This window comes from Hydractinia symbiolongicarpus, chromosome 10, assembly GCF_029227915.1.
Source record: "Hydractinia symbiolongicarpus strain clone_291-10 chromosome 10, HSymV2.1, whole genome shotgun sequence".
Classification (NCBI taxonomy): Eukaryota; Metazoa; Cnidaria; class Hydrozoa; order Anthoathecata; family Hydractiniidae; genus Hydractinia; species Hydractinia symbiolongicarpus.
In genome coordinates this window covers 29,806,266-29,825,975 of record NC_079884.1, presented here as the reverse complement: position 1 = coordinate 29,825,975, position 19,710 = coordinate 29,806,266, and positions in this window count along the sequence as shown.

The following is a 19,710-nucleotide window of genomic DNA, read 5'->3' as shown; positions in this document are numbered from 1 at the left end:
GGATTTACGTGATTTCGCGGGTTTTCGTTTGCCGGCGATTAAACTTCTTTTATACAGCGTCTCATCAAAAATGAAAACATTTTTAAAAACTACAAGTCTCATGGGCTTTAGTGGTGAAATAATAATTTAAAAAATCGTTCGGGAAATGAGTTTACACCCTGGGTACTTCCTTTGTATACTTTTGACTATATGGGCCGAGTCCGGGATTTACGGGAAATCGCAGGTTTTTGTTTGCCGGCGATTAAACTTCTTCTATTTAGCGTCTCATCAAAAATGAAAACATTTTTGAAAACTACAAGTCTCATGCGTTTTAATGGTGAAATAATAATTTAAAAAATCGTTCGGGAAATGAGTTTACACCCTGGGTACTTTCTTTGTATACTTTTGACTTTACAGGCCGAGTCCGGGATTTACGGGAAATCGCAGGTTTTCCTTTGCCGACGATTAAACTTCTTGTATTCAGCGTCTCATCAAAAATGAAAACAAGTTTGAAGACTACAAGTCTCATGCGTTTTAGTGGTGAAAAAATAATTTAAAAAATCGTTCCGGAAATGAGTTTACTCCCTGGGTACTTCCTTTGTATACTTTTGACTATACGGGCCAAGCTCGGGATTTCCGGGAAATCGCGGGTTTTCGTTTGCCAGCGATTAAACTTCTTTTCTTTAGCGTCTTATCAAGAATGAAAACATTTTCGAAAACTACAAGTCTTATACGTTTTAGTGGTGAAGAAATAATTTAAAAAATCGTTCGGGAAATGAGTTTACTCCCTGGGTACTTTCTTCGTGTAATTTTGACTATACGGGACGAGTCCGGGAGTTACGGGAAGTCGCGGGTTTTCGTTTGCCGGCAATTAAACTTCTTTTATTCACCGTCCCATCAAAAATGAAAACATTTTTGAAAACTACAAGTCTCATGCGTTTTAGTGGTGAAAAGATAATTTAAAAAATCGTTCTGGAAATGAGTTAACTCACAGGGTACTTTCTTTGTATACATTGGACTATACGGGAGAAGCCCGGGATTTACGGGAAATAGCGGGTTTTTGTTTGCCGGCGATTAAACCTCTTTCATTAAGCGTCTCATTAAAAATGAAAACATTTTTGAAAACTACAAGCCTCATTCGTTCTAGTGGTGCAGAAATAATTTGAAAAATCGTTCGGGAAATCAGTTAACTCCTTGGGTACTTTCTTTATATACATTCAACTATACGTGCCAAGCCCGGGATTTACGGGAAATCGCGGGTTTTCGTTGCCAGCGATTAAACTTCTTTTATTCAGCGTCTCATCAAAAATGAAAACATTTTTGAAAACTACAAGTCTCATGCGATTTAGTGGTGAAAAGATAATTTAAAAAATCGCTCTGGAAATAAGTTAACTCACAGGGTACTTTCCTTGTATACGTTGGACTATACGGGACAAGCCCGGGATTTACGGGAAATCGCAGGTTTTCGTTTGCCGGCGATTAAACCTCTTTCATTAAGCGTCTCATCAAAAATGAAAACATTTTTGAAAACTACAAGTCTCATGCGTTTTAATGGTGAAATAATAATTTAAAAAATCGTTCGGGAAATGAGTTTACACCCTGGGTACTTTCTTTGTATACTTTTGACTTTACAGGCCGAGTCCGGGATTTACGGGAAATCGCAGGTTTTCCTTTGCCGACGATTAAACTTCTTGTATTCAGCGTCTCATCAAAAATGAAAACAAGTTTGAAGACTACAAGTCTCATGCGTTTTAGTGGTGAAAAAATAATTTAAAAAATCGTTCCGGAAATGAGTTTACTCCCTGGGTACTTCCTTTGTATACTTTTGACTATACGGGCCAAGCTCGGGATTTCCGGGAAATCGCGGGTTTTCGTTTGCCAGCGATTAAACTTCTTTTCTTTAGCGTCTTATCAAGAATGAAAACATTTTTGAAAACTACAAGTCTTATACGTTTTAGTGGTGAAGAAATAATTTAAAAAATCGTTCGGGAAATGAGTTTACTCCCTGGGTACTTTCTTCGTGTAATTTTGACTATACGGGACGAGTCCGGGAGTTACGGGAAGTCGCGGGTTTTCGTTTGCCGGCAATTAAACTTCTTTTATTCACCGTCCCATCAAAAATGAAAACATTTTTGAAAACTACAAGTCTCATGCGTTTTAGTGGTGAAAAGATAATTTAAAAAATCGTTCTGGAAATGAGTTAACTCACAGGGTACTTTCTTTGTATACATTGGACTATACGGGAGAAGCCCGGGATTTACGGGAAATCGCAGGTTTTCGTTTGCCGGCGATTAAACCTCTTTCATTAAGCGTCTCATTAAAAATGAAAACATTTTTGAAAACTACAAGTCTCATTCGTTCTAGTGGTGCAGACATAATTTGAAAAATCGTTCGGGAAATGAGTTTACTCCCTGGGTACTTTTTTTGTATACTTTTGACTTTACAGGCCGAGTCCGGGATTTACGGGGAATCGCAGGTTTTCGTTTGCCGGTGATTAAACTTCTTTTATTCAGCGTCTCATCAAAAATGAAATCATTTTTGAAAACTACAAGTCTCATGCGTTTTAGTGGTGAAAAAATAATTTAAAAAATCGTTCGGGAAATGAGTTTACTCCCTGGGTACTCTCCTTGTATACTTTTGACTATACGGGCCGAGTCTGGGATTTACGGGAAATCGCATGTTTTCGTTTGCTGGCGATTAAACTTCTTTTATTCAGCGTCTCATCAAAAATGAAAACATTTTTGAAAACTACAAGTCTCATTCGTTCTAGTGGTGCAGAAATAATTTAAAAAATCGTTTGGGAATTCAGTTTACTCCTTGGGTACTTTCTTTATATACATTCAACTATACGGGACAAGCCCGGGATTTACGGGAAATCGCGGGTTTTCGTTTGCCGGCGATTAAACTTCTTTTATTCAGCGTCTCATCAAAAATGAAAACATTTTTGAAAACTACAAGTCTCATGCGTTTTAATGGTGAAATAATAATTTAAAAAATCGTTCGGGAAATGAGTTTACACCCTGGGTACTTTCTTTGTATACTTTTGACTTTACAGGCCGAGTCCGGGATTTACGGGAAATCGCAGGTTTTCCTTTGCCGACGATTAAACTTCTTGTATTCAGCGTCTCATCAAAAATGAAAACAAGTTTGAAGACTACAAGTCTCATGCGTTTTAGTGGTGAAAAAATAATTTAAAAAATCGTTCCGGAAATGAGTTTACTCCCTGGGTACTTCCTTTGTATACTTTTGACTATACGGGCCAAGCTCGGGATTTCCGGGAATACGCGGGTTTTCGTTTGCCAGCGATTAAACTTCTTTTCTTTAGCGTCTTATCAAGAATGAAAACATTTTTGAAAACTACAAGTCTTATACGTTTTAGTGGTGAAGAAATAATTTAAAAAATCGTTCGGGAAATGAGTTTACTCCCTGGGTACTTTCTTCGTGTAATTTTGACTATACGGGACGAGTCCGGGAGTTACGGGAAGTCGCGGGTTTTCGTTTGCCGGCAATTAAACTTCTTTTATTCACCGTCCCATCAAAAATGAAAACATTTTTGAAAACTACAAGTCTCATGCGTTTTAGTGGTGAAAAGATAATTTAAAAAATCGTTCTGGAAATGAGTTAACTCACAGGGTACTTTCTTTGTATACATTGGACTATACGGGAGAAGCCCGGGATTTACGGGAAATCGCAGGTTTTCGTTTGCCGGCGATTAAACCTCTTTCATTAAGCGTCTCATTAAAAATGAAAACATTTTTGAAAACTACAAGTCTCATTCGTTCTAGTGGTGCAGACATAATTTGAAAAATCGTTCGGGAAATGAGTTTACTCCCTGGGTACTTTTTTTGTATACTTTTGACTTTACAGGCCGAGTCCGGGATTTACGGGGAATCGCAGGTTTTCGTTTGCCGGTGATTAAACTTCTTTTATTCAGCGTCTCATCAAAAATGAAATCATTTTTGAAAACTACAAGTCTCATGCGTTTTAGTGGTGAAAAAATAATTTAAAAAATCGTTCGGGAAATGAGTTTACTCCCTGGGTACTCTCCTTGTATACTTTTGACTATACGGGCCGAGTCTGGGATTTACGGGAAATCGCATGTTTTCGTTTGCTGGCGATTAAACTTCTTTTATTCAGCGTCTCATCAAAAATGAAAACATTTTTGAAAACTACAAGTCTCATTCGTTCTAGTGGTGCAGAAATAATTTAAAAAATCGTTTGGGAATTCAGTTTACTCCTTGGGTACTTTCTTTATATACATTCAACTATACGGGACAAGCCCGGGATTTACGGGAAATCGCGGGTTTTCGTTTGCCGGCGATTAAACTTCTTTTATTCAGCGTCCCATCAAAAATGAAAACATTTTTGATAACTACAAGTCTCATGCGTTTTAGTGGTGAAAAAATAATATAAAAAATCGTTCGAGAAATGAGTTTACTCCCTGGGTACTTTCTTTGTATACATTTGACTATACGGGCCAAGCCCGGGATTTACGGGAAATGGCGGGTTTTCGTTTGCCGGCGATTAAACTTCTTTTATTCAGTGTCTCATCAAAAATGAAAACATTTTTGTAAACTACAAGTCTCATGCGTTTTAGTGGTGAAAAGATAATTTAAAAAATCGTTTTGGAAATGAGTTTACTCACAGGGTACTTTCTTTGTATACATTCGACTGTACGGGCCAAGCCCGGGCTTTACGGGAAATCGCGGGTTTTCGTTTGCCGGCGATTAAACCACTTTCATTAGGCATCTCATCAAAAATGAAAACATTTCTGAAAACTACAAGTCTCATGCGTTTTAGTGGTAAAAAAATAATTTAAAAAATCGTTTGGGAAATGAGTTTACTCCCTGGGTACTTTCTTTGTATACTTTTGACTATACGGGCCGAGTCCGGGATTTACGGGATTTCGCGGGTTTTCGTTTGCCGGCGATTAAACTTCTTTTATACAGCGTCTCATCAAAAATGAAAACATTTTTAAAAACTACAAGTCTCATGGGGTTTAGTGGTGAAATAATAAGTTAAAAAATCGTTCGGGAAATGAGTTTACACCCTGGGTACTTTCTTTGTATACTTTTGACTATACGGGCCGAGTCCGGGATTTACGGGAAATCGCAGGTTTTCGTTTGCCGGCGATTAAACTTCTTTTATTCAGCGTCTCATCAAAAATGAAAACATTTTTGAAAACTACAAGTCTCATGCGTTTTAATGGTGAAAAAATAATTTAAAAAATCGTTCGGGAAATGAGTTTACACCCTGGGTACTTTCTTTGTATACTTTTGACTTTACAGGCCGAGTCCGGGATTTACGGGAAATCGCAGGTTTTCGTTTGCCGGCGATTAAACTTCTTTTATTCAGCGTCTCATCAAAAATGAAAACATTTTTGAAAACTACAAGTCTCATGCGTTTTAATGGTGAAATAATAATTTAAAAAATTGTTCGGGAAATGAGTTTACACCCTGGGTACTTTCTTTGTATACCTTTGACTTTACAGGCCGAGTCCGGGATTTACGGGAAATCGCAGGTTTTCTTTTGCCGGCGATTAAACTTCTTGTATTTAGCGTCTCATCAAGAATGAAAACATTTTTGAAAACTACAAGTCTTATGCGTTTTAGTGGTGAAGAAATAATTTAAAAAATCGTTCGTGAAATGAGTTTACTCCCTGGGTACTTTCTTCGTGTACTTTTGACTATACGGGCCGAGTCCGGGAGTTACGGGAAGTCGCGGGTTTTCGTTTGCCGGCAATTAAACTTCTTTTATTCAGCGTCTCATCAAAAATGAAAACATTTTTAAAAACTACAAGTCTCTTGGGATTTAGTGGTGAAATAATAATTTGAAAAATCGTTCGGGAAATGAGTTTACTCCCGGGGTACTTTTTTTGTATACTTTTGACTTTACAGGCCGAGTCCGGGATTTACGGGGAATCGCAGGTTTTCGTTTGCCGGTGATTAAACTTCTTTTATTCAGCGTCTCATCAAAAATGAAAAAATTTTTGAAAACTACAAGTCTCATGCGTTTTAGTGGTGAAAAAATAATTTAAAAAATCGTTCGGGAAATGAGTTTACTCCCTGGGTACTCTCCTGGTATACTTTTGACTATACGGGCCGAGTCCGGCGTTTACGGGAAATGGCGGGTTTTCGTTTGCCGGCGATTAAACTCCTTTTATTCAGCGTCTCATCAAAAATGAAAACATTTTTAAATACTACAAGTCTCATGGGCTTTAGTGGTGAAATAATAATTTAAAAAATCGTTCGGGAAATGAGTTTACTCCCTGGGTACTTTCTTTGTATAGTTTTGAATATACGGGCCGAGTCTGGGATTTACGGGAAATCGCAGGTTTTCGTTTGCCGGCGATTAAACTTCTTTTATTCAGCGTCTCATTAAAAATGAAAATATTTCTGAAAACTACAAGTCTCATTCGTTCTAGTGGTGCAGAAATAATTTGAAAAATCGTTCGGGAATTCAGTTTACTGCTTGGGTACTTTCTTTATATACATTCAACTATACGGGCCAAGCCCGAGATTTACGGGGAATCGCAGGTTTTCGTTTGCCGGTGATTAAACTTCTTTTATTCAGCGTCTCATCAAAAATGAAAACATTTTTGAAAACTACAAGTCTCATGCGTTTTAGTGGTGAAAAAATAATTTAAAAAATCGTTCGGGAAATGAGTTTACTCCCTGGGTTCTCTCCTGGTATACTTTTGACTATACGGGCCGAGTCCGGCGTTTACGGGAAATGGCGGGTTTTCGTTTGCCGGCGATTAAACTCCTTTTATTCAGCGTCTCATCAAAAATGAAAACATTTTTCAATACTACAAGTCTCATGCGTTTTAGTGGTGAAAAAATAATATAAAAAATCGTTCGAGAAATGAGTTTACTCCCTGGGTACTTTTTTTGTATACTTTTGACTATACGGGCCAAGCCCGGGATTTACGGGAAATGGCGGGTTTTCGTTTGCCGGCGATTAAACTTCTTTTATTCAGTGTCTCATCAAAAATGAAAACATTTTTGAAAACTACAAGTCTCATGCGTTTTAGTGGTGAAAAGATAATTTAAAAAATTGTTTTGGAAATGAGTTTACTCACAGGGTACTTTCTTTGTATACATTCAACTGTACGGGCCAAGCCCGGGATTTACGGGAAATCGCGGGTTTTCGTTTGCCGGCGATTAAACCACTTTCATTAGGCATCTCATCAAAAATGAAAACATTTCTGAAAACTACAAGTCTCATGCATTTTAGTGGTGAAAAAATAATTTAAAAAATCGTTCGGGAAATGAGTTTACTCCCTGGGTACTTTCTTTGTATACTTTTGACTATACGGGCCGAGTCCGGGATTTACGGGATTTCGGGGGTTTTCGTTTGCCGGCGATTAAACTTCTTTTATACAGCGTCTCATCAAAAATGAAAACATTTTTAAAAACTACAAGTCTCATGGGCTTTAGTGGTGAAATAATAATTTAAAAAATCGTTCGGGAAATGAGTTTACACCCTGGGTACTTTCTTTGTATACTTTTGACTATATGGGCCGAGTCCGGGATTTACGGGAAATCGCAGGTTTTCGTTTGCCGGCGATTAAACTTCTTTTATTCAGCGTCTCATCAAAAATGAAAACATTTTTGAAAACTACAAGTCTCATGCGTTTTAATGGTGAAATAATAATTTAAAAAATCGTTCGGGAAATGAGTTTACACCCTGGGTACTTTCTTTGTATACTTTTGACTTTACAGGCCGAGTCCGGGATTTACGGGAAATTGCAGGTTTTCCTTTGCCGACGATTAAACTTCTTGTATTCAGCGTCTCATCAAAAATGAAAACAAGTTTGAAGACTACAAGTCTCATGCGTTTTAGTGGTGAAAAAATAATTTAAAAAATCGTTCCGGAAATGAGTTTACTCCCTGGGTACTTCCTTTGTATACTTTTGACTATACGGGCCAAGCTCGGGATTTACGGGAAATCGCGGGTTTTCGTTTGCCAGCGATTAAACTTCTTTTCTTTAGCGTCTTATCAAGAATGAAAACATTTTTGAAAACTACAAGTCTTATACGTTTTAGTGGTGAAAAGATAATTTAAAAAATCGTTCTGGAAATGAGTTAACTCACAGGGTACTTTCTTTGTATACATTGGACTATACGGGAGAAGCCCGGGATTTACGGGAAATCGCGGGTTTTTGTTTGCCGGCGATTAAACCTCTTTCATTAAGCGTCTCATTAAAAATGAAAACATTTTTGAAAACTACAAGTCTCATGCGTTTTAGTGGTGAAAAAATAATTTAAAAAATCGTTCGGGAAATGAGTTTACTCCCTGGGTACTTTCTTTGTATACTTTTGACTATACGGGCCGAGTCCGGGATTTACGGGATTTCGCGGGTTTTCGTTTGCCGGCGATTAAACTTCTTTTATACAGCGTCTCATCAAAAATGAAAACATTTTTAAAAACTACAAGTCTCATGGGCTTTAGTGGTGAAATAATAATTTAAAAAATCGTTCGGGAAATGAGTTTACACCCTGGGTACTTTCTTTGTATACTTTTGACTATATGGACCAAGTCCGGGATTTACGGGAAATCGCAGGTTTTCGTTTGCCGGCGATTAAACTTCTTTTATTTAGCGTCTCATCAAAAATGAAAACATTTTTGAAAACTACAAGTCTCATGCGTTTTAATGGTGAAATAATTATTTAAAAAATCGTTCGGGAAATGAGTTTACACCCTGGGTACTTTCTTTGTATACTTTTGACTTTACAGGCCGAGTCCGGGATTTACGGGAAATCGCAGGTTTTCCTTTGCCGACGATTAAACTTCTTGTATTCAGCGTCTCATCAAAAATGAAAACAAGTTTGAAGACTACAAGTCTCATGCGTTTTAGTGGTGAATAAATAATTTAAAAAATCGTTCCGGAAATGAGTTTACTCCCTGGGTACTTCCTTTGTATACTTTTGACTATACGGGCCAAGCTCGGGATTTACGGGAAATCGCGGGTTTTCGTTTGCCAGCGATTAAACTTCTTTTCTTTAGCGTCTTATCAAGAATGAAAACATTTTTGAAAACTACAAGTCTGATACGTTTTAGTGGTGAAGAAATAATTTAAAAAATCGTTCGGGAAATGAGTTTACTCCCTGGGTACTTTCTTCGTGTACTTTTGACTATACGGGCCGAGTCCTGGAGTTACGGGAAGTCGCGGGTTTTCGTTTGCCGGCAATTAAACTTCTTTTATTCACCGTCCCATCAAAAATGAAAACATTTTTGAAAACTACAAGTCTCATGCGTTTTAGTGGTGAAAAAATAATTTAAAAAATCGTTCGGGAAATGAGTTTACTCCCTGGGTACTTTCTTTGTATACTTTTGACTATACGGGCCGAGTCCGGGATTTACGGGATTTCGCGGGTTTTCGTTTGCCGGCGATTAAACTTCTTTTATACAGCGTCTCATCAAAAATGAAAACATTTTTAAAAACTACAAGTCTCATGGGCTTTAGTGGTGAAATAATAATTTAAAAAATCGTTCGGGAAATGAGTTTACACCCTGGGTACTTTCTTTGTATACTTTTGACTATATGGACCAAGTCCGGGATTTACGGGAAATCGCAGGTTTTCGTTTGCCGGCGATTAAACTTCTTTTATTTAGCGTCTCATCAAAAATGAAAACATTTTTGAAAACTACAAGTCTCATGCGTTTTAATGGTGAAATAATTATTTAAAAAATCGTTCGGGAAATGAGTTTACACCCTGGGTACTTTCTTTGTATACTTTTGACTTTACAGGCCGAGTCCGGGATTTACGGGAAATCGCAGGTTTTCCTTTGCCGACGATTAAACTTCTTGTATTCAGCGTCTCATCAAAAATGAAAACAAGTTTGAAGACTACAAGTCTCATGCGTTTTAGTGGTGAATAAATAATTTAAAAAATCGTTCCGGAAATGAGTTTACTCCCTGGGTACTTCCTTTGTATACTTTTGACTATACGGGCCAAGCTCGGGATTTACGGGAAATCGCGGGTTTTCGTTTGCCAGCGATTAAACTTCTTTTCTTTAGCGTCTTATCAAGAATGAAAACATTTTTGAAAACTACAAGTCTGATACGTTTTAGTGGTGAAGAAATAATTTAAAAAATCGTTCGGGAAATGAGTTTACTCCCTGGGTACTTTCTTCGTGTACTTTTGACTATACGGGCCGAGTCCTGGAGTTACGGGAAGTCGCGGGTTTTCGTTTGCCGGCAATTAAACTTCTTTTATTCACCGTCCCATCAAAAATGAAAACATTTTTGAAAACTACAAGTCTCATGCGTTTTAGTGGTGAAAAGATAATTTAAAAAATCGTTCTGGAAATGAGTTAACTCACAGGGTACTTTCTTTGTATACATTGGACTATACGGGAGAAGCCCGGGATTTACGGGAAATCGCGGGTTTTTGTTTGCCGGCGATTAAACCTCTTTCATTAAGCGTCTCATTAAAAATGAAAACATTTTTGAATACTACAAGCCTCATTCGTTCTAGTGGTGCAGAAATAATTTGAAAAATCGTTCGGCAAATCAGTTTACTCCTTGGGTACTTTCTTTATATACATTCAACTATACGTGCCAAGCCCGGGATTTACGGGAAATCGCGGGTTTTCGTTGCCGGCGATTAAACTTCTTTTATTCAGCGTCTCATCAAAAATGAAAACATTTTTGAAAACTACAAGTCTCATGCGATTTAGTGGTGAAAAGATAATTTAAAAAATCGCTCTGGAAATAAGTTAACTCACAGGGTACTTTCCTTGTATACGTTGGACTATACTGGACAAGCCCAGGATTTACGGGAAATCGCAGGTTTTCGTTTGCCGGCGATTAAACCTCTTTCATTAAGCGTCTCATTAAAAATGAAAACATTTTTGAAAACTACAAGTCTCATTCGTTCTAGTGGTGCAGACATAATTTGAAAAATCGTTCGGGAAATCAGTTTACTCCTTGGGTACTTTCTTTATATACATTCAACTATACGTGCCAAGCCCGGGATTTACGGGAAATCGCGGGTTTTCGTTTGCCGGCGATTAAACTTCTTTTATTCAGCGTCTCATTAAAAATGAAAACAAGTTTGAAAACTACAAGTCTCATGCCTTTTAGTGGTGAAAAATAATTTAAAAAATCGATTGGGAAATGAGTTTACTCCCTGGGTACTTTCTTTGTATACTTTTGACTATACGGGCCAAGCCCGGGATTTACGGGAAATCGCGGGTTTTCGTTTGCCGGCGATTAAACCTCTTTCATTAAGCGTCTCATCAAAAATGAAAACATTTTTGAAAACTACAAGTCTCATGCGTTTTAGTGGTGAAAAAATAATTTAAAAAATTGTTCGGGAAATGAGTTTACTCCCTGGGTACTTTCTTTGTATACTTTTGACTATACGGGCCAAGCCCGGGATTTACGGGAAATGGCGGGTTTTCGTTTGCCGGCGATTAAACTTCTTTTAATCAGCGTCTCATCAAAAATGAAAACATTTTTGAAAACTACAAGTCTCATGGGCTTTAGTGGTTAAATAATAATTTAAAAAATCGTTCGGGAAATGAACTTACTCCCTGGGTACTTTTTTTGTATACTTTTGACTTTACAGGCCGAATCCGGGATTTACGGGAAATCGCAGGTTTTCGTTTGCCGGCGATTAAACTTCTTTTATTCAGCGTCTCATCAAAAATGAAAACATTTTTGAAAACTACAAGTCTCATGCGTTTTAGTGGTGAAAAAATAATTTAAAAAATCGTTCGGGAAATGAATTTACTCCCTGGGTACTTTCTTTGTATACTTTTCTTTATACGGGCCGAGTCCGGGATTTAGGGGAAATCGCTGGTTTTGTTTGCCGGCGATTAAACCTCTTTCATTAAGCGTCTCATCAAAAATGAAAACATTTTTGAAAACTACAAGTCTCATGCGTTTTAGTGGTGAAAAAATAATTTAAAAAATCGTTCGGGAAATGAGTTTACTCCCTGGGTACTTTCTTTGTATACTTTTGACTATACGGGCCGAGGCCGGGATTTACGGGAAATCGCGGGTTTTCGTTTGCCGGCGATTAAACTTCTTTTATTCAGCGACCCATCAAAAATGAAAACACTTTTGAAAACTACAGGTCTCATGCGTTTTAGTGGTGAAAAAATAATTTAAAAAATCGTTCGGGAAATGAATTTACTCCCTGGTAACTTTTTTTGTATACTTTTGACTATGCAGGCCGAGTCCGAGATTTACGGGAAATCGCGGGTTTTCGTTTGCCGGCGATAAACTTCTTTTATTCAGCGTCCCATCAAAAATGAAAACATTTTTGAAAACTACAAGTGTCATGCGTTTTAGTGATGAAAAAAAATTTAAAAAATCGTTCGGGAAATGAGTTTACTCCCTGGGTACTTTCTTCGTGTACTTTTGACTATACGGGCCGAGTCCTGGAGTTACGGGAAGTCGCGGGTTTTCGTTTGCCGGCAATTAAACTTCTTTTATTCACCGTCCCATCAAAAATGAAAACATTTTTGAAAACTACAAGTCTCATGCGTTTTAGTGGTGAAAAAATAATTTAAAAAATCGTTCGGGAAATGAGTTTACTCCCTGGGTACTTTCTTTGTATACTTTTGACTATACGGGCCGAGTCCGGGATTTACGGGATTTCGCGGGTTTTCGTTTGCCGGCGATTAAACTTCTTTTATACAGCGTCTCATCAAAAATGAAAACATTTTTAAAAACTACAAGTCTCATGGGCTTTAGTGGTGAAATAATAATTTAAAAAATCGTTCGGGAAATGAGTTTACACCCTGGGTACTTTCTTTGTATACTTTTGACTATATGGACCAAGTCCGGGATTTACGGGAAATCGCAGGTTTTCGTTTGCCGGCGATTAAACTTCTTTTATTTAGCGTCTCATCAAAAATGAAAACATTTTTGAAAACTACAAGTCTCATGCGTTTTAATGGTGAAATAATTATTTAAAAAATCGTTCGGGAAATGAGTTTACACCCTGGGTACTTTCTTTGTATACTTTTGACTTTACAGGCCGAGTCCGGGATTTACGGGAAATCGCAGGTTTTCCTTTGCCGACGATTAAACTTCTTGTATTCAGCGTCTCATCAAAAATGAAAACAAGTTTGAAGACTACAAGTCTCATGCGTTTTAGTGGTGAATAAATAATTTAAAAAATCGTTCCGGAAATGAGTTTACTCCCTGGGTACTTCCTTTGTATACTTTTGACTATACGGGCCAAGCTCGGGATTTACGGGAAATCGCGGGTTTTCGTTTGCCAGCGATTAAACTTCTTTTCTTTAGCGTCTTATCAAGAATGAAAACATTTTTGAAAACTACAAGTCTGATACGTTTTAGTGGTGAAGAAATAATTTAAAAAATCGTTCGGGAAATGAGTTTACTCCCTGGGTACTTTCTTCGTGTACTTTTGACTATACGGGCCGAGTCCTGGAGTTACGGGAAGTCGCGGGTTTTCGTTTGCCGGCAATTAAACTTCTTTTATTCACCGTCCCATCAAAAATGAAAACATTTTTGAAAACTACAAGTCTCATGCGTTTTAGTGGTGAAAAGATAATTTAAAAAATCGTTCTGGAAATGAGTTAACTCACAGGGTACTTTCTTTGTATACATTGGACTATACGGGAGAAGCCCGGGATTTACGGGAAATCGCGGGTTTTTGTTTGCCGGCGATTAAACCTCTTTCATTAAGCGTCTCATTAAAAATGAAAACATTTTTGAATACTACAAGCCTCATTCGTTCTAGTGGTGCAGAAATAATTTGAAAAATCGTTCGGCAAATCAGTTTACTCCTTGGGTACTTTCTTTATATACATTCAACTATACGTGCCAAGCCCGGGATTTACGGGAAATCGCGGGTTTTCGTTGCCGGCGATTAAACTTCTTTTATTCAGCGTCTCATCAAAAATGAAAACATTTTTGAAAACTACAAGTCTCATGCGATTTAGTGGTGAAAAGATAATTTAAAAAATCGCTCTGGAAATAAGTTAACTCACAGGGTACTTTCCTTGTATACGTTGGACTATACTGGACAAGCCCAGGATTTACGGGAAATCGCAGGTTTTCGTTTGCCGGCGATTAAACCTCTTTCATTAAGCGTCTCATTAAAAATGAAAACATTTTTGAAAACTACAAGTCTCATTCGTTCTAGTGGTGCAGACATAATTTGAAAAATCGTTCGGGAAATCAGTTTACTCCTTGGGTACTTTCTTTATATACATTCAACTATACGTGCCAAGCCCGGGATTTACGGGAAATCGCGGGTTTTCGTTTGCCGGCGATTAAACTTCTTTTATTCAGCGTCTCATTAAAAATGAAAACAAGTTTGAAAACTACAAGTCTCATGCCTTTTAGTGGTGAAAAATAATTTAAAAAATCGATTGGGAAATGAGTTTACTCCCTGGGTACTTTCTTTGTATACTTTTGACTATACGGGCCAAGCCCGGGATTTACGGGAAATCGCGGGTTTTCGTTTGCCGGCGATTAAACCTCTTTCATTAAGCGTCTCATCAAAAATGAAAACATTTTTGAAAACTACAAGTCTCATGCGTTTTAGTGGTGAAAAAATAATTTAAAAAATTGTTCGGGAAATGAGTTTACTCCCTGGGTACTTTCTTTGTATACTTTTGACTATACGGGCCAAGCCCGGGATTTACGGGAAATGGCGGGTTTTCGTTTGCCGGCGATTAAACTTCTTTTAATCAGCGTCTCATCAAAAATGAAAACATTTTTGAAAACTACAAGTCTCATGGGCTTTAGTGGTTAAATAATAATTTAAAAAATCGTTCGGGAAATGAACTTACTCCCTGGGTACTTTTTTTGTATACTTTTGACTTTACAGGCCGAATCCGGGATTTACGGGAAATCGCAGGTTTTCGTTTGCCGGCGATTAAACTTCTTTTATTCAGCGTCTCATCAAAAATGAAAACATTTTTGAAAACTACAAGTCTCATGCGTTTTAGTGGTGAAAAAATAATTTAAAAAATCGTTCGGGAAATGAATTTACTCCCTGGGTACTTTCTTTGTATACTTTTCTTTATACGGGCCGAGTCCGGGATTTAGGGGAAATCGCTGGTTTTGTTTGCCGGCGATTAAACCTCTTTCATTAAGCGTCTCATCAAAAATGAAAACATTTTTGAAAACTACAAGTCTCATGCGTTTTAGTGGTGAAAAAATAATTTAAAAAATCGTTCGGGAAATGAGTTTACTCCCTGGGTACTTTCTTTGTATACTTTTGACTATACGGGCCGAGGCCGGGATTTACGGGAAATCGCGGGTTTTCGTTTGCCGGCGATTAAACTTCTTTTATTCAGCGACCCATCAAAAATGAAAACACTTTTGAAAACTACAGGTCTCATGCGTTTTAGTGGTGAAAAAATAATTTAAAAAATCGTTCGGGAAATGAATTTACTCCCTGGTAACTTTTTTTGTATACTTTTGACTATGCAGGCCGAGTCCGAGATTTACGGGAAATCGCGGGTTTTCGTTTGCCGGCGATAAACTTCTTTTATTCAGCGTCCCATCAAAAATGAAAACATTTTTGAAAACTACAAGTGTCATGCGTTTTAGTGATGAAAAAAAATTTAAAAAATCGTTCGGGAAATGAGTTTACTCCCTGGGTACTTATTTGTATACATTCGACTACACGGACCAAACCCGGGATTTAGGAGAAATCGCTGGTTTTCGTTTGCCGGTGATTAAACCTCTTTCATTAAGCGTCTCATTAAAAATGAAAACATTTTTGAAAACTGCAAGTCTCATGCGTTTTAGTGGTGAAAAAATAATTTAAAAAATTGTTCGGGAAATGAGTTTACTCCCTGGGTACTTTCTTTGTATACTTTTGACTATACGGGCCAAGCCCGGGATTTACGGGAAATGGCGGGTTTTCGTTTGCCGGCGATTAAACTTCTTTTAATCAGCGTCTCATCAAAAATGAAAACATTTTTGAAAACTACAAGTCTCATGGGCTTTAGTGGTTAAATAATAATTTAAAAAATCGTTCGGGAAATGAGTTTACTCCCTGGGTACTTTTTTTGTATACTTTTGACTTTACAGGCCGAGTCCGGGATTTACGGGAAATCGCAGGTTTTCGTTTGCCGGCGATTAAACTTCTTTTATTCAGCGTCTCATCAAAAATAAAAACATTTTTGAAAACTACAAGTCTCATGCGTTTTAGTGGTGAAAAAATAATTTAAAAAATCGTTCGGGAAATGAATTTACTTCCTGGGTACTTTCTTTGTATACTTTTCTTTATTCGGGCCGAGTCCGGGATTTAGGGGAAATCGCTGATTTTGTTTGCCGGCGATTAAACCTCTTTCGTTAAGCGTCTCATCAAAAATGAAAACATTTTTGAAAACTACAAGTCTCATGCGTTTTAGTGGTGAAAAAATAATTTAAAAAATCGTTCGGGAAAGGAGTTTACTCCCTGGGTACTTTCTTTGTATACTTTTGACTATACGGGCCGAGGCCGGGATTTACGGGAAATCGCGGGTTTTCGTTTGCCGGCGATTAAACTTCTTTTATTCAGCGACCCATCAAAAATGAAAACACTTTTGAAAACTACAGGTCTCATGCGTTTTAGTGGTGAAAAAATAATTTAAAAAATCGTTTGGGAAATGAATTTACTCCCTGGGTACTTTCTTTGTATACTTTTGACTATGCGGGCCGAGTCCGGGATTTACGGGAAATCGCGGGTTTTCGTTTGCCGGCGATAAACTTCTTTTTATCAGCGTCCCATCAAAAATGAAAACATTTTTGAAAACTACAAGTCTCATGCGTTTTAGTGATGAAAAAAAATTTAAAAAATCGTTCGGGAAATGAGTTTACTCCCTGGGTACTTATTTGTATACATTCGACTACACGGACCAAACCCGGGATTTAGGAGAAATCGCTGGTTTTCGTTTGCCGGTGATTAAACCTCTTTCATTAAGCGTCTCATTAAAAATGAAAACATTTTTGAAAACTGCAAGTCTCATTCGTTCTAGTGGTGCAGAAATAATTTGAAAAATCGTTCGGGAAATCAGTTTACTCCTTGAGTACTTTCTTTGTATACTTTTGACTATACGAACCGAGTCTGGGATTTACGGGAAGTCGCAGGTTTTCGTTTGCCGGCGATTAAACTTCTTTTATTCAGCGTCTCATCAAAAATGAAAACATTTTTTAAAACTACAAGTCTCATGCGATTTAGTGGTGAAAAGATAATTTAAAAAATCGTTCTGGAAATGAGTAAACTCACAGGGTACTTTCTTTGTATACATTGGACTATGCGGGAGAAGCCCGGGATTTACGGGAAATCGCGGGTTTTTGTTTGCCGGCGATTAAACCTCTTTCATTAAGCGTCTCATTAAAAATGAAAACATTTTTGAAAACTGCAAGTCTCATGCGTTTTAGTGGTGAAAAAATAATTTAAAAAATTGTTCGGGAAATGAGTTTACTCCCTGGGTACTTTCTTTGTATACTTTTGACTATACGGGCCAAGCCCGGGATTTACGGGAAATGGCGGGTTTTCGTTTGCCGGCGATTAAACTTCTTTTAATCAGCGTCTCATCAAAAATGAAAACATTTTTGAAAACTACAAGTCTCATGGGCTTTAGTGGTTAAATAATAATTTAAAAAATCGTTCGGGAAATGAGTTTACTCCCTGGGTACTTTTTTTGTATACTTTTGACTTTACAGGCCGAGTCCGGGATTTACGGGAAATCGCAGGTTTTCGTTTGCCGGCGATTAAACTTCTTTTATTCAGCGTCTCATCAAAAATAAAAACATTTTTGAAAACTACAAGTCTCATGCGTTTTAGTGGTGAAAAAATAATTTAAAAAATCGTTCGGGAAATGAATTTACTTCCTGGGTACTTTCTTTGTATACTTTTCTTTATTCGGGCCGAGTCCGGGATTTAGGGGAAATCGCTGATTTTGTTTGCCGGCGATTAAACCTCTTTCATTAAGCGTCTCATCAAAAATGAAAACATTTTTGAAAACTACAAGTCTCATGCGTTTTAGTGGTGAAAAAATAATTTAAAAAATCGTTCGGGAAAGGAGTTTACTCCCTGGGTACTTTCTTTGTATACTTTTGACTATACGGGCCGAGGCCGGGATTTACGGGAAATCGCGGGTTTTCGTTTGCCGGCGATTAAACTTCTTTTATTCAGCGACCCATCAAAAATGAAAACACTTTTGAAAACTACAGGTCTCATGCGTTTTAGTGGTGAAAAAATAATTTAAAAAATCGTTTGGGAAATGAATTTACTCCCTGGGTACTTTCTTTGTATACTTTTGACTATGCGGGCCGAGTCCGGGATTTACGGGAAATCGCGGGTTTTCGTTTGCCGGCGATAAACTTCTTTTTATCAGCGTCCCATCAAAAATGAAAACATTTTTGAAAACTACAAGTCTCATGCGTTTTAGTGATGAAAAAAAAATTAAAAAATCGTTCGGGAAATGAGTTTACTCCCTGGGTACTTATTTGTATACATTCGACTACACGGACCAAACCCGGGATTTAGGAGAAATCGCTGGTTTTCGTTTGCCGGTGATTAAACCTCTTTCATTAAGCGTCTCATTAAAAATGAAAACATTTTTGAAAACTGCAAGTCTCATTCGTTCTAGTGGTGCAGAAATAATTTGAAAAATCGTTCGGGAAATCAGTTTACTCCTTGAGTACTTTCTTTGTATACTTTTGACTATACGAACCGAGTCTGGGATTTACGGGAAGTCGCAGGTTTTCGTTTGCCGGCGATTAAACTTCTTTTATTCAGCGTCTCATCAAAAATGAAAACATTTTTTAAAACTACAAGTCTCATGCGATTTAGTGGTGAAAAGATAATTTAAAAAATCGTTCTGGAAATGAGTAAACTCACAGGGTACTTTCTTTGTATACATTGGACTATGCGGGAGAAGCCCGGGATTTACGGGAAATCGCGGGTTTTTGTTTGCCGGCGATTAAACCTCTTTCATTAAGCGTCTCATTAAAAATGAAAACATTTTTGAAAACTACAAGTCTCATTCGTTCTAGTGGTGCAGAAATAATTTGAAAAATCGTTCGGGAAATCAGTTTACTCCTTGGGTACTTTCTTTATATACATTCAACTATACGTGCCAAGCCCGGGATTTACGGGAAATCGCGGGTTTTCGTTTGCCGGCGATTAAACTTCTTTTATTCAGCGTCTCATCAAAAATGAAAACAAGTTTGAAAACTACAAGTCTCATGCCTTTTAGTGGTGAAAAATAATTTAAAAAATCGATTGGGAAATGAGTTTACTCCCTGGGTACTTTCTTTGTATACTTTTGACTATACGGGCCAAGCCCGGGATTTACGGGAAATCGCGGGTTTTCGTTTGCCGGCGATTAAACCTCTTTCATTAAGCGTCTCATCAAAAATGAAAACATTTTTGAAAACTACAAATCTCATGCGTTTTAGTGATGAAAAAAAAATTAAAAAATCGTTCGGGAAATGAGTTTACTCCCTGGGTACTTATTTGTATACATTCGACTACACGGACCAAACCCGGGATTTAGGAGAAATCGCTGGTTTTCGTTTGCCGGTGATTAAACCTCTTTCATTAAGCGTCTCATTAAAAATGAAAACATTTTTGAAAACTGCAAGTCTCATTCGTTCTAGTGGTGCAGAAATAATTTGAAAAATCGTTCGGGAAATCAGTTTACTCCTTGGGTACTTTCTTTGTATACTTTTGACTATACGAACCGAGTCTGGGATTTACGGGAAATCGCAGGTTTTCGTTTGCCGGCGATTAA